The sequence below is a fragment of the Mytilus californianus genome, unplaced genomic scaffold, assembly GCF_021869535.1.
Source record: "Mytilus californianus isolate M0D057914Y unplaced genomic scaffold, xbMytCali1.0.p SCAF_1, whole genome shotgun sequence".
NCBI classification, from domain to species: domain Eukaryota; kingdom Metazoa; phylum Mollusca; class Bivalvia; order Mytilida; family Mytilidae; genus Mytilus; species Mytilus californianus.
In genome coordinates, this window is record NW_026262581.1 from 50,516,956 (window position 1) to 50,533,014 (window position 16,059).

Consider the following 16,059-nt stretch of genomic DNA (forward strand, 5'->3'; position numbering starts at 1 on the left):
ACATTAATTTACTATATGAATAATTTTTTATCATATCCTGTTAAAAATCCTTACTTAAAAGTCATATAAAACGTGTTTCTTGTAATTGTGATGTTATCGAAATTATTGAACCAATGTATGCATAAATATTAAACTTTATTCGATGCACGTTTTTGTTACATTTATTTCGAATCTTTAACGTATTATCGACAAATAATATTTCATTCAGTGATTGTTGATTGCAAGCTAATCAACATCAGAGTTTGTTGCAGTAGTTTACCGGATCGTGACATTGATAAACAATCAACGTGAACACAAAGCGCATGTGAGGCACATGAAAAAATAAGTGAATTGATAGAGCCATGATATTTTTTTTGTATTTTCCATACGTTCACAATTGTTATATAAAGTTTTCCTTTACAGCTGTAAATTGATTTGGTGTATTGAATTTGTTCTTTATGAACCATTAATTACTATTGACCTCCCCTTGCAGTTGCTCTCTGCGGTAGCCGAAGTTCTGACGAGAGGTCTCGTATTTAAATTCACTGCATACGGGAAAATATCAGCGAATTAGAGTACGGGAAGACAATAATTCAATAGCAGCACATTTGTGAAGATTTTGATAATATAAAGGATTTCATTTTACAGTAAAGTTGACGTATGCGTATTTTATAGTGAAGCTAAGCCATTCAAGTTTATAAAACATAGTCAACTTTTCTAAAATTTGAAGTTTTATATGACTTTGAATGAGCGTTTAAAAAATCTACAAAAGACTGCACAAATGGAATATAAATAAGTCGACAATTTAAAATATTTCTGCCATGTTGAGTCAATATATATATTTGATAACTGGAGAAATATTTTTTTTATCAGATAAAATATGATATAAAAAGTATTGTTTCAATTCACAGTTCATCTTGTTTTATGATTTATATTTTTCTGTGCAGTCATGTGTTATGTTAAATCAAAGAAATATTTTTAAATTTTGAATTAAAGTTTAAAAGTAAGAGTTCAAATTTCGGTAAAATATAGGCCAAAAAAGGCCTTTATCGTACTCTGTACTTTACAATTCATGTGCGCAACGTAACCGTTACGTTGGCGCAAATAAACAATGACTTTGCGAAAACGTAGTCAGAACTCTGTTCAGTAACGACAACCAACATTCTGTTGTAAGTAATGCTATGTACTTTTTTTATACAAATGCATTTATTTTGGTTTAAGACGCCCTTAGATGCAAAATTTGACAGTAACTGAAATCTGACGGTAACTGGCCCTCGACCAGTATCCCAATACATTCTTTGAAGTTTGTTAAAAAATATTTTCTTTTTTCAACTCCGATATCAAAATTCCCAGGATTGATGCAGATTCCACCCTCATGATAAAATCTGTATTTTTAATAATTGGGGCGGTCATTGAAGTACATTTTGTACTTTATATTGGCATTTAGTAGATATTATTATATTCTTTAGAATATTTTACCTTTCCAAAAGCACTTTATTATAGCTATCATTTATCAATAACATGTTCCAAACAAATGCTTTTGTGTTGATTGTCAAGGTTTTGCATTCAACAATGCAAACCAAAAGAACTGTTTACAGTAAACAAGAAATGTCAGGTACAGAATGGTCCATACTGTCTTTATTTACAATCACTATATTTGAAACTGCTATACTTTTTATAAAGGATTGAACAGTAGTTTACCAATGTTATTTTCAAAATCTAAACATTTCGAAAGGATGTGGTATGATCACAATAGTTCAAATTACCGAAATAATTATGCTTGTGTATGATAATATATTCTGGTTACTTGAATGTAAATATCAAATCTCCTTTGTAATTGTCTACTTTTAACACCACATATAAGCGAAATTGTATTAGGTTAAAATATCCATTTCGTTTATAATAAATTTATTTTTACAAAGAATTAATATTTTTCCGTACATATTTTTGTGAAAACAGTGGTGTTGACATCATCCCTGAAAATAGTGTAGCCTGTAATTCAGTGGTTGGCGTTGGTTCAGATCTTTTATATTTGTTTTTAGTTAATTGTTTCTTTTTTATAAATCAGACCTCTGGTTTTTCTCGTTTGAATTGTTTCACATACTGTCGGTGTCCTTTATAGCTGACTATACGGTGTTTTGTTCATTGTTAAAGGCTGAACGGTGACCTATAATATATATCATTGTTAACATCCACGTCATTTGGACTCTGGGGAATAGTTGTCTCATTGGCAATCATACAACATCTCCTTAATTTTATAGTACTGACTACTTCATTTTCATCCTGTTGAAACATATTTTTAAATTATTTTGAAGGGCAAACATATTTCGATACAAAAAGCAACAACACACTTATTCAACTGTCATGTATGTTCAAATTGCAAATTTTTAAAATAAGATTTTGATTTCAGAAGAGGTCAAAGAATTGAACAAGGAAAGCAGTGTCAAAATGTGTTCGCTACTACAGGAAGCTAGATGTTGGTTTATACTGCAATTCAAGAAAACAAGCAAAAGCGAGCATCACCCAGAGTTTGAACAAATCGGATTTTGTGGTTTCCTTATCGAGGAAAAGGGACGAAAAAGGTTAGCGATCCTATAATATAGACGTTAAAGGGGAATTATTTCTGCTTTGTTGCATTACTGAATTTTGTGTTGTGTCGTCAAATGAATAACTGACATGTTTAAATTAGGAGGGGAGATAATGGTATGACTGACATGTTTAAAGCTAGTAGGATTAGAGATAGTGGAATTACTGACATGTTTAAAATAGAAGGGGAGATAGTGGAATAACTGACATGTTTAAAGTAGGATGCGAGATGGTGGAATGACTGATATGTTTGAAGTAGTTTATGAGATAGTGAAATGACTGACATGTTTAAAGTAGGAAGGGAGATAGTGGTCTGACTTACATGTTTAAAATAGGGTATGAGATAGTAAAATGACTGACATGCTTAAAGTAGGGTGCGAGATAGTGAAATAACTGACATGTTTAAAGTAGGATGCGAGATGGTGGAATGACGGACATGTTTAAAGTAGGATGTGAGATAGTGGAAAGACTGACATGTTTAAAGTAGGAAGGGAGATAGTGGTATGACTTACATGTTTAAAATAGGATGTGAGATAGTAAAATGACTGACATGTTTAAAGTAGGACGGGAGATAGTGGAATGACTGACATATTTAAAGTAGGAAGGGAGATAGTGGTATGACTTACATGTTTAAAATAGGATGTGAGATAGTGGAATAACTAACATGTTTAAAGCATGAGGGGAGATAGTGGAATTACTGACATTTTTAAAGTAGGAGGCGAGATAGTGGAATGACTGACATGTTTGAAGTAGGAGGGGAGATAGTGGAATGACTGACATGTTTAAAGTAAGAGGGGAGATAGTGGATTCGGAATGACAGACATGTTTAAAGTAGGAAGGGAGATAGTGGAATAACTGACATGTTTAAAGTAGGAGGGGAGATAGTGCCATATTATACAGTCACATTTCTAGTGTATACGTTCAATATGCACGTTCAGTTCAACATATTCTTCAATAACATCGATTTTTACTGGCTTTTCATCCTTGCGGTCCTTTTTTTAATTGCCCGATGTAACAGTGAGTTCACTGTTGAATTGGGAATTTGCTCATGTAATTTTGAATGCACGGAATGCGCGAACAGTTAAGCTCTAGCTTGGTTTTTTTTAAATAGTTGCATAACGGAAACATAATAAAAGACATTAGAAATTAAATATATATATAACTATACAAGTTTTATTAATCATTCATGCATCGTCAGTGGTGAGAAGATATATGGGGATCTGGCTTTACCAATATGTTTCAAAAATGATGATAGTTGTTGTAGTCTCATTGTTTACATTGATCCGAGTTACAGATGTTTAGTGTTTGTCAACTGCATTCATTCTCGGAAACTTCATTCATAAAGGTTTGTTATTGCACAATGTAAAATAAATAAAGTTTTATAGACACGACACTATCAAAGTGTAATAAATTTATCAATGAGCAATATTTGTTATTGTGCAATATGCATGTCAATGTTCTGATATAGCTTCAAATATCCTTTCTAAATGTTGCAACTATAACGTTGTTACTCTAGTTTTGCATCACAAAAAAAAATACACATCTCGAAGAAAGACCGGAACGCCATGACCAAACGAAATAAACTGTTAACACAGAGATATGTCTCGCCTTTTTGTAATTTTGATAATGCAAATGTTGAAATTAATACAGCAATACTTTAACATTTAAGTTATGCAAATATTCAAAGTCAATGAACCATGACTGAAGGTACATGGCTAAACAATCTCCATAGAAATGAGATGTGCCAATTCCAATACAACTGCATACCAAATACCATTGACTTACCATAAACAAACCTAAACACAAACGTTTTACTATGTAAAAGTTTCAAAGTCAATGAACAATGCTGAGGGGGTTGGGCTATATAAACTCTATTGAAACGAGACTTGCAAATGCCAATAAATTTGCATAGCAAATATCATTGGCTTAACAATAGTGGTTCATCTTAAACTGATCTAATCACAAACTAATACATTTAAACTAGGCAAAAGTTTCAACGTCAATATACCATGACTGAGGGAGCGGGGCCAAATCTTCTCCGTGTAAATGAGATGTGCGAATGCTTACACAACTGCATACCAATTAACATTGGCCTACCACAAATGGTTCCCCTTGAACTGATCTAATCACAAACTAATACATGTAAACTAAGCAAAAGTGTCAAAGTCAATAGACCATGACTGAGGGGGCGGAGCCAAATAATAATCTCCATGGAAATGAGATATGCAAATGCTTATTCAACTGCATACCAAATATCATTGACCTACCACTAGTGTTTCCCCATAAACTGACCTAATCACAAACTAATACATGTAAACTAAGCAAAATTTTCAAAGTCAATAGACCATGACTGAGGGGGCAGGGCCAAATAATTTCAATGGCAATGAGATGTGCCAATGATAATACAACTGCATACCAAATATCGTTAACCTACCACTAGTGGTTCCTCATACACTGACCTAATCACAAACTAATACATGTAAACTAAGCAAAAGTTTCAAAGTCAGTAGACCAAGACTGAGGGGGCAGGGCCAAATAATTTCCATGGCAATGAGATATGCCAATGATAATACAACTACATATTAAATATCATTGACCTACCACTAATGGTTCATCATAAACTAGACCTAAGTACAAACTAATACATTGTTGACGCCGGAAACAGCATACATGTCTCGCTTTTTGACTCCGTCAAGGCGAGACAAAAAACGAAGACACACCACATTCGGAAAACAATAAACAAAAAAATGGAATAAACGAACCCCAAGAAAAACTGCGTTGAATTCGGGTGCTTTGGAATATTAAGCAGTTTGCATAACTTATAGCAATGCAGGCGTGCATTGTCTTTTATGCATTTTCTCCAAAATGAGAATGAAAAATAAAGCCCAATATTGTTATTAGATTTTTGGCATACTAGAGTATTTTCTAAAGGGTAATAATTTAGATATTTAGATAAAAAATACTATAAAGATATGTTTTCCCTCAAAAATTGACATTTTACCATGAAAGTTTTTGGCTATTTTTTCTATTTACCACAATGCTGCATAATAATTATCATCGATAAAGTTACATTATGGTATTGATGAAGTCTTAATAAATTAATGTTAAGTTAAGGCTGTTTATAATGTGTATTTCTTGATAAACCATAGTGCAAATACCATTGTGGACAGCCAAAGAGGTTAACACATATTTTGAATTAATTTATTTACATTTGGTTATTCCATTAATCAAAATTAAGAAGGGACAGATAAGATTGAAAAGAAGCAATCTGATCCCTCCGCATATTTATATTTCTGACCAATTTCAGGAACCTCTTTTCAAAATAACATTAAATATTAGCCTTTTATCGTCAAGGAAGGCAAGCAGGAAAACACAAATAATACATAGCTGTAATAATACAGTCGCTCAAAAATGAGTCAACAGACCGTAAAACTACAAAAGAAGTTTGCATCAGAGAAAAGGTCCCTTTTTTTTTCTTTGATTTGATTTGATTTTTGGTGTTTTAACGCCACTTTCAAGCGCAGTTTTTGGGCTATTTCGTGGCGGCCAGTTTTATGCTAAGTATATGACAAAATATGGAACGCCAGCTGTCTTATGTGCAACTCTGATATTACGTTATGTTGTTTTATAATTACTTGATGATATTTTGTCTTTACATAAGATGGTTTTTTACATTACGTAATGATGTTTTGATATAACTCAATATGGAATAGTCATTACTTAATGATATTTCGATATTACACGATATGGTTTCGTATTGACTTGATATAGTTTTGTCATTACCTGATATGGTTTTGTCATTACTCGATGTGGTTTCACCATTATTTAATGTGGTTGTGTCATTAGGCAATGTGGTTTTAACATTACTTGATGTGTATGTGACTTAACGTAATGTATTTGTTTCATTACATGATATGGTTTTATTATTTCGTAATGATGATTTGCCAATTCTTTATATGGCTTTAACATTACTTGGTGAGGTAAAACCACGTGACCAATTTGGAAAAACTAGTTCTATCTTTAAATAGATTTCCATGTTTTATGTGCCTTGTATGAGTGTGGCCATCCATCAAGTTAGAGTTCAAATTAAAATTCGGGTTACTGTTTGAGTTAAACTTTGAGTTAGTCTTCGATTTCGAGTTAGAATTTAAGCCATTATTAGAATTAAAGTTCTAGTTTGCATTGAGTTTCGAGTTGAACTTCGAGTTTGAGTCATATTTAAAGGTAGAGTTCTAGTTACAATTCGACTTTAACTTTGAATTTGAGTCACCTTTTGAGGTAGAGTTTGAGTTAGACTCGAATTTGAGTCTCATATAGATTACGATTTCGAGTTATCTAATATGAGTTCGTATTTAAATTTTCTATTGCGGATCAAGGGCTTTTGCTCGTGCTTCCGAAAAGAGGGCAGTCAGGGGTATGCGTACAACAGATAATTATAAACAATGTTACAGTATACAAAACACAACATAGAAATTGAAATAAAGTTAGATGTGGTGTGATTGCCAATGAGACAACTATCCACCAGAGTTTAAATGCAGTGGATGTAAGCAACCATAGGCAACCGTACAGCCTTCAACACACCGTATAGTAGGCTACAAAAGGCCACCACGTGAAAATGTGAAACAATTCAAACGAGAAAACTAACGGTCTAATTTATAACTAAACAATCCACGAAAAACAAATATGACACACATGAAACAACGACAACCATTGAACTACAGGCTCCTGACTTGGGGCAGGCACATAAAGCAAGTGCACATGGCGGAGTTTAACATGTATGTGAGCGCTAACCTAACCTCGGTCTGTAGTGTAACAGCACAGCATAAGAAAAAAATGTAAAAAACACAGTTTCAATTGGATTAAATCAATAGATCGGTATGAATGGGTAATATAAATCCATCGGGTTGATCTCGGGTGCTCCGGAAGGGTAAGCAGATTCTGCTCAACGTGTGGCACCCGTCGTGTTATTCGTGAAGGGAAAAAACCCAGTGATTTGGTTTTATTTGGTAGTTCACATTCGAGGAAAAGATGACGGGATTGTGGTTACGACAACTGGAACATATCCGTCGTCACCTGTGAAACAGATATTCCAAAAAGTTTGTTTTTTCAATTAGTGCGAGGTATATCAGACAATGCAATTTATAAAAATAAAAGATCGATATTCGTATATGTTCAAATGATCATACACGCTAAAAAAAATAGGAGAATTCTTATTTTATAGAATTGATGCTTTGTCGCTTAGTCCGATCCCCCCATTTCCCTGTAACTTTAGTGTGAGTTTATTTAAAGTGTCTCATTTGTTGACAATAAAGCTCAAGTCTTTTGATTTGTGTCAAGCCTGCGACATTAATGTAGCGGCAGTGAGGTGTCGAGCCTGCGACATTAATGTAGCGGCAGTGAGACACAACAAACCTATATTCCGTCGTCGGTAGTGGCGTCGGCGTCTTCATCATTTAGATTGTTAGGTTTCTCGTTTGAATTGTTTTTACATTTGTCAATTCAGGACCGTTTATAGCTTACCATGTGGTATGGGTTTTGCTCATTGTTGAAGACCATACAGTCATATATAGTTGGTAACTTCTACGTCATTTGGTATGTGGTTGAGAGTTTTCTCATTGGCAATCATACCACATTTTCTTATTTTTATATAATGTTTTTTTTTGCATTAAATATTACCGAATTAAACTGTTTTGACATGATAAATTTGTAAACCTCCATGAATTGTTATAAAACTTGCATAGGAGTTATTCTTCAAGATCAAGATAAAGCATCTACAGAAAATTTTTTTTTTTAATTTTGTTTTTACCGATAAATGTACAGTCAACATTACGCTTTTTCACTGACAGCAGCAATATCAGGCGAAACACAGGGTTCCGTGACATCTTTTACGAATTTATTATAATACTGCTTCAATTTGAGAACTAGGGGGGGAAAACGGCAGGAGCAAGTGGTTTGGGGATATTCCTCTTATGTCCGAAATACTGTTAATTTTTGGTACTTTTTTTCTTAGTTTTGTCTGCCGTTCCCCTTTTTCATACCAAATAACTCTGAACAACAACTCGAACTTTAATTTGAACCTTAACTCAATGATAGCGATACTCATCCAAAGCACATTAAACAAATAACATATGGGAATCGGTTTAAAAATAGAACATACTTTTTTCCGAAATGGTCACGTTGTTTTACCTCATCAAGTAATGTGATAACCACATCAAAGAATGACAGGACCACATCAAATACTGAAACAAACACATCATGTAGTGTAAAATCGTCAAATTTTGAAACATCATTACGTAATGTTAAAGCCATATAAAGAATTGGCAAATCATCATTACGAAATAATAAAACCATATCATGTAATGAAACAAATACATTACGTTAAGTCACATACACATCAAGTAATGTTAAAACCACATTGCCTAATGACACAACCACATTAAATAATGGTGAAACCACATCGAGTAATGACAAAACCATATCAGGTAATGACAAAACTATATCAAGTCAATACGAAACCATATCGTGTAATATCGAAATATCATTAAGTAATGACTATTCCATATTGAGTTATATCAAAACATCATTACGTAATGTAAAAAACCATCTTATGTAAAGACAAAATATCATCAAGTAATTATAAAACAACATAACGTAATATCAGAGTTGCACATAAGACAGCTGGCGTTCCATATTTTGTCATATACTTAGCATTTAAAATATGATAATTTTAGCATACGTGTAACGAGCAGAGGTAAACTAGATATAAATTCAAACCCAGGCTGATAACCCATAACAGCCCTATGTCACGTCAGGTGGTCGGGGTGATATAGGGTTATCAGCCTGGGTGACGTCACGAGGTCGGGCTGATATAGGGTTATCAGCCTAGGTGCGTTCGTACATCGGTAGTTTATGAATATAAAGAGAGTAATACATCGCCTTTATCATATTGGCCTGGGTATCATGGGGAGACCCCCATATCGGGCCGAGACGTTATTCCAGTTAATAGGGAAAAGGCCATGTATTAATCTGTACATAATACCTCCCGTTTTGTAAAGCTAGCAGTATATGTTGATATTAAGTCTCTCCGTCTGTCCGTCTGTTCGTTCTTATGCCCCACTTTTGTTTCCGTAACTGCTCCCGAACTGCACTAATTTTGTGAAATCTTACTCACATGATATTTTTTTGCACCTCCTTTCAGGTTTTTTTTTTTGTCGTTATTGAAGGGTTTCTCTATTCAAAACATGGACTTCGTCATTGCTTTATGTGTGTGTACTTATTTAATATCCGCTTCACCTCCTACATCCCTCATAATAATTCATTGAAACTTTTCAGAATGTTAACAAAATAATGCCATTTTGCAACTCCTTTTTTTTTTTTTTTGGTAAGAATTATTTTTTGGGGTTTCCTTACTAAAACGTGGACCTTGTCTTTGCTTTATTTTGGAGTTTTCAATTTTGTGACCGGAACTCCTTCCCCTATAATAACATTAACGGTACCAATATTTCTGCACCAGATGCGCATTTCGACAATAAATGTCTCTTCAATAAAGGTCTCCGTATTTTCATCCCAGTACCGAAGTACTGGCTACAGGGCTGGTGATACGCTCGGGGACTAACAACAGTCCACCATTATTGAAACTGTCCCGTAATCTTAACCATATAATGCATATGTTCATTTCTTATTTTTTTTATCAGTATATTTTTTATAGTTTCCTTCAGCAAATCATGGGGGCTATAATTGTGTTAGCTTATGGTTACATTTTTACGTATGTCAATTTGACAATAGATAAATATTATATCGAACTACATAGGTTACAACCCATTGAAAACAAACATTTACGTTGAAATACAAATCTCGTCTTTAAATGCATAAATGCAATATTTCTTGAAACACTCTTGAGGCGGTTAAAATCCAAAATTTACCTCGCCAACTGCTCAAATGATACTATACTCTCTTAAAATATAGCATGTATTTAGCGTATTTATTAGCTGCAAATGTACTCTGGAAACTGAGCAAAAATTGTACAAGCAAAATGTCCATCCTCATTGCACACACATGTATTTATCGTGTCTACATGTTTGAATTTTTCGATGGCTTTGAAATACTTTCCAAGATGAAGACAATACCCTACAAGACAAGCGTGTTAAAATAACCATGGAATTGAATAAGTGATTAAAAATTATTTTTTCTTCAAGTTAGTTTTAAAAAAAATTGTGTAATGATGTAACTTACTAAAAATCTCTGGACTATATTAAATTTTTAGGCGGTTACTGATTATTTAGGATCTTGATTTTACGGAAAGATAGTGTTATGTTACAATAATATGAGCAACATCTGCGTTCTAGCTCATCAACTGAACGTGGATCTTCGGCTTGCTTAAAACACGTATAAACTTAAATTGCTATTAAAACAAAGTCAAGTCGTAAGTCACAAAGTGAGCGAGGGATAAAAAAAACCCAAAACCAGAAAGCTTTTACATTTTGTACGTTTAAAGAAGAAGATAGCTGTCAAATTAATCCAATCAGCATTTTAAGTACTTATGTACTTCTCCATTAGTGCACAGATATAAATACAATTCAATTAAACCGCGTGCCTACTGATCCAATAGTTCTAATATTTCGTTATAAAACAGTTATATTTCTTTTTCATTTATTTTAGTTGATATACTAAAATTGGGTAAATTTTACATCAATAAAAAAGAACATTGTTGAAAAAGTAAAGTTCGTCATATTTTTTGAGTATAGTTTCTAAAGAGGACATCTAAAAAGGCAAGAAGTCTACGTCCTTAGATTTACCCTACATCTAATTCATGAACTGTAGAAATTTTTCCCTCGTTAATTCTTTTTTAGGCAAAGTAGCGGATTTCAATTAGTATCAAAGAGTTCCCTCAAGTCGACACGAAAGAAAGTCTCGATATTGCTGAATGAGGTTCTTTGATGTTTTGATGAAGAGCTGCAATTCCTCAGATAGATCTGTTATTTCAATCATATAACTGAAGATAATTGTCTCCGATGTGAATATATTTAATATCCAGTCTTTTTCTAAAAAATGATGGAATTGCATTCAACTTAAATCAGTATTGGCAAGAAAGAAGCTGAGTGAAGACATTCAAACTCATATATGTGTAACTTGTGCTAATATACGTTTGTACAAAAGACTTTTGTTAAAAGTTGTTTTTTTTAGTGACACTTATCTGCATTGCTGCAAACATGACGACAGTTACCAAAACCATTGAATTATTTTTATATATATAAATCATGAAACAGTACTAACCTTCACAACTTCTACAGTCAGTTTGATTTGTACATGGGTTTTCATTACATTCGCTGTAACGACAAACTTGATAACTGCCATCGTAAAAGCAATATCTGTCGAATGTGCCTTCTTTTCCAGGTGGCTTGATTAGAGGTGTTTGGTTGAAGAATTTATAGCAGTGTGCGTACAGTTGATGAACATTTTCTGTTAAATAAAGCATAGTTTACAATTTTATCTAAAGTTACAATATGCGCCACCGAAAATACCCCACTCCCTCGAAAAATGCGCCCTCCCCTACAGATTTAACACATACAAAAATATTTACCGATAATCTGTGATCGCAATTTCCATCCCACAGTACATTTGTACATGTATTCTTAGAAATAATAATACATGTAGTTGGTGTGGTATGAATTTGATCCATTGCATTTAGTAAAATTCTAAAAGAAGCAGTCAATAGAAAGTGTGTATACGTAACAAATTTATTGTTATGGGATACAATACGCGAGATATTTTGTTAAAAATTAACCCGAGGATAAACATACTATACCGAATAACAAGTAATTAGTAGGCTGAAGTTTCTCATCGACAACATATTTATCAAATTTGGAGTTAGAATTTTCCAGCAGAATGTCGGCATTCCTATGGAAACCAACTTTGCGCCTCTCCTTGTCGACCTTTTCTTATTTTCATTTGAGTAGGTGTATCTTCAGACGCATGTAAAACAAAATCATTCAAAGAAGATCTTTGTCATTTAATTTCACATACAGGTATATTGATGATGTGTTTTCCTTTAACAATCATTTATTTTCTGATTGGGTCCCATTAAAAAGTAAAATAACAAAAATACCGAACTCCGAGGAAAATTTAAAACGGAAAGTCCCTAATCAAATGGCAAAATCAAAAGCCCAAACGCATAAAACGAATGGATAACAACTGTCATATTCCTGACTTGGTACAGGCATTTTCGTATGTAGAAAATAGAGGATTAAACCTGGTTTTATAGCTAGCTAAACCTCTGCCTTGTATGACAGTCGCATAAAATTCCATTATATTGACAATAATGTGTGAACAAAACAAACAGACATAATAGGTAAAAATGTCAAAAATAGGGGTACAGCAGTCAACATTGTGTTATAATCTTAATCACTACAAAAACAAACAAATATGTCAACAAAGAAAAACAAAAAATCATATAGACAAAGCACATCAGCAAAAACGAAAGACAAGAATACGAAAAATTACCATAGCACAATAACACAATGATGGGATGTATAAGTACCGAGCCACGTCAAATGGATATTACCAAAAATAGACTGAACAGTAAAAGTATTAATTTACAAAGACAAATAAAAGAACATTATAAAACGTAATTAAGATGATGAACAACGTCAGTACCTAGAATCTATACTTCAAGACCATCATGTATTATTTGTGAAGTTGATACGGAATATTTATCAACAAGGTCTTTGTATCTTCCGATGAGCTTTTTTTAGAAAAAGGACGAGACGTTCTTTGATATATCCTCCTTAATTAGAGATTAAACAAGAGGCTCTCAAGAGCCTGAATCGCTCACCTGTAATCTCTTTCATCAATGATTATTTTTGCCTTTCAATATATATTAATGAGTGGCTTAAAAATGCCATTTAAATGTTCTTTGTATCTGTCATATTTTCTTCAAAAGCAAAAAAAAAAAAGCATTTTACCCCTATGTTCCATTTTAGCCATAGTGGCTATGTTTCTTGATGTACAAGGAAATAAAATACAAAATTTATAGAAGATACTCTGAAACTCATTCAGCCCAAGTTTGGCTGAAATTGATTCAGCAGTTTCAAAGGAGAAAATGTTTTAATGTAAGCAAACTAGATTAGATGAACAAATTGTGAAAAATTGTCTTTAAGGACAATAACTCCTTAAGGGGTCAATTTTGGTCATATAAAAACTTATTTGTAAATCTTACTTTGCTGAACATTTTTGCTGTTTACAGTTTATCTTTATCTATAATAATATTCAAGATAATAACCGAAAACTGCATAATTTCCTAAAAAATCATCAATTCAGGGGCAATAACCTAAAAATCAGATACCCGATTTGTCTGATAATTTCAGGGCAGGTAGACCTTGACCTAATAAATACTTTAACTTCTTGTCTGATTTGCTCTAAATGCTTTAGTTTTTGAGATATAAGTCAAAAACTGCATTTTACCCCCTATGTTCTATTTTTAGCCATGGCGGCCATGTTTTTTGACGAAGCAGAAAATAAAACACAAACTTTATTTAAGATACCCTAAGGATCATTCAGCTTTAGTGTGGTTGGAATTGGTTCAGTAGTTTAAGAGGAGAAGATTTTTTAAAGTTAGAAAACATGATAAACAAATTGTGTAAAATTGTCCTTAAAGGGCAATAACTCCTTAAGGGGTCAATTGACAATTTTGGTGATTTAAAAACGTATTTGAAGATCTTACTTTGCTGAACATTTTTGCTGTTTACAGTTTATCTTTATAATAATATTCAAGATAATAACCATGAACTGCAAAATTTCCTTATCATTACCAATTTAGTGGCAGCAACCCAACAATGGGGTGTTAGATTCATCCGAAAATTTCAGGGCTGATAGAACTTGACCTAATGAACATTTTAATTCATGTCAAATTTGCTCTAAATGCTTTGGTTTTTGAGATATAAACCAAAAACGGCATTTTACCCCTATGTTCTATTTTTAGCCATGGCGGCCATGTTTTTTGACGAAACGGAAAATAAAACACAAAATTTATTCTAGATACCCTAAGGATCATTCAGCTTAAGTTAAAAAAGCTAATAAAAACACAAATGCACCTTCCTCTACCTCATTTTTAGATATATACCTTGAATTTCACTACAGCAGTAATCTCAATACCAGAGCCGATGACAAAAGAGACGATTTTAATTTTGAAATCATAAATTTTCTGCCACTTAGCAGCAATGTTCCCACTTCACCCGCATATGGATTATACTTTTGATATTCAAGAGATTGCAGCAAAAGAATCGAACACTAAATTCAAACGAAACTAAGTGTTACAAGTTTACCAGTTCGTTATATATTTTGTTTTTAAGCCAAATACTTTTAATTATACTTCTTCTCAAAATGCCAGATTTTGATTGGTTAATACGAGGGAGATAATTTACTCTATCCCATGGCAAATACTCTATTACCCTTCACAGGGACGCTTGATCAATTGTGCAATATATTATAGAACAAACTGTGGATAACTGACTAGTTACTATTTGTGGTTGATTAGAGAACACTCTGATTGGACTTCGTTCTCGTTATTTAGATGACGTTTAATTGGGCATCAATAAGAGGATACGCAATTTGGACGTCGATTTGAGACTATGACGTCAGATCGGACTAGTCGATTAGGGTTCGGACGTCTGGCTAAATCTTACATATTTACAATATTTATAGTTAATAGACGTATGTGCTTTTTATAATTAATATTACCGTAAAAAGTTGAGTGAAAATTCCTGCTAGTGGAATTATATTTATATTTATAAATCCCTATATTGTAATAGAAATTAGTCATAGGGTACAAATTTAGGATCTCTTGGCATGGAACATATTAAGTTGGGAATTAAAAATCCACTGTTAAGCTTAACAAGCTTTTTAGTCAGTTTTGTCTTGCATTACCTACCCGTTATTGTGTTTTCGATAACATATCTAATATCTTCCTCATTAAACCGTTCTTGATAATCTTCCGGTTTTCTCTGTAACCCCAGGTCTTCTCCATAATCGGGTCCATACCAAACAAGTAACTCTGTTCCTGCCGTTATACATTCGTACGTCACGTAAAATATTTCATTATTTAATTGTAAGACATACAAATTTTCCTCATGTACAGTTCTCGGACAATTTACATATCGTAACCAATTTGAATTGTTTTTGTAGTAACCGTCTACATAATGCTTAACGGAATTATCGTCACTAACAACAGTCCATGCATAGGAACAGTCATCAACGTTTTCTGTAATTTCTCCACCATATGGACCAAATCTGGTACCCTGTAGGAAATGATCTCTCAGCAAATACGCCATAACCGGCTTCAGGGATTTCAGATGGTCGAATCGATAAACCAGCAGGTAACGTAGCCAAAGACCGATTGTCGTCAGTGAGGTTTGTCTGTAAAAGAAAACAATTTCAAATGTCGAAAACTTAACAGTATTTTTGTACGTTGATTTTTATATTTAAACATTAATTAAGGTA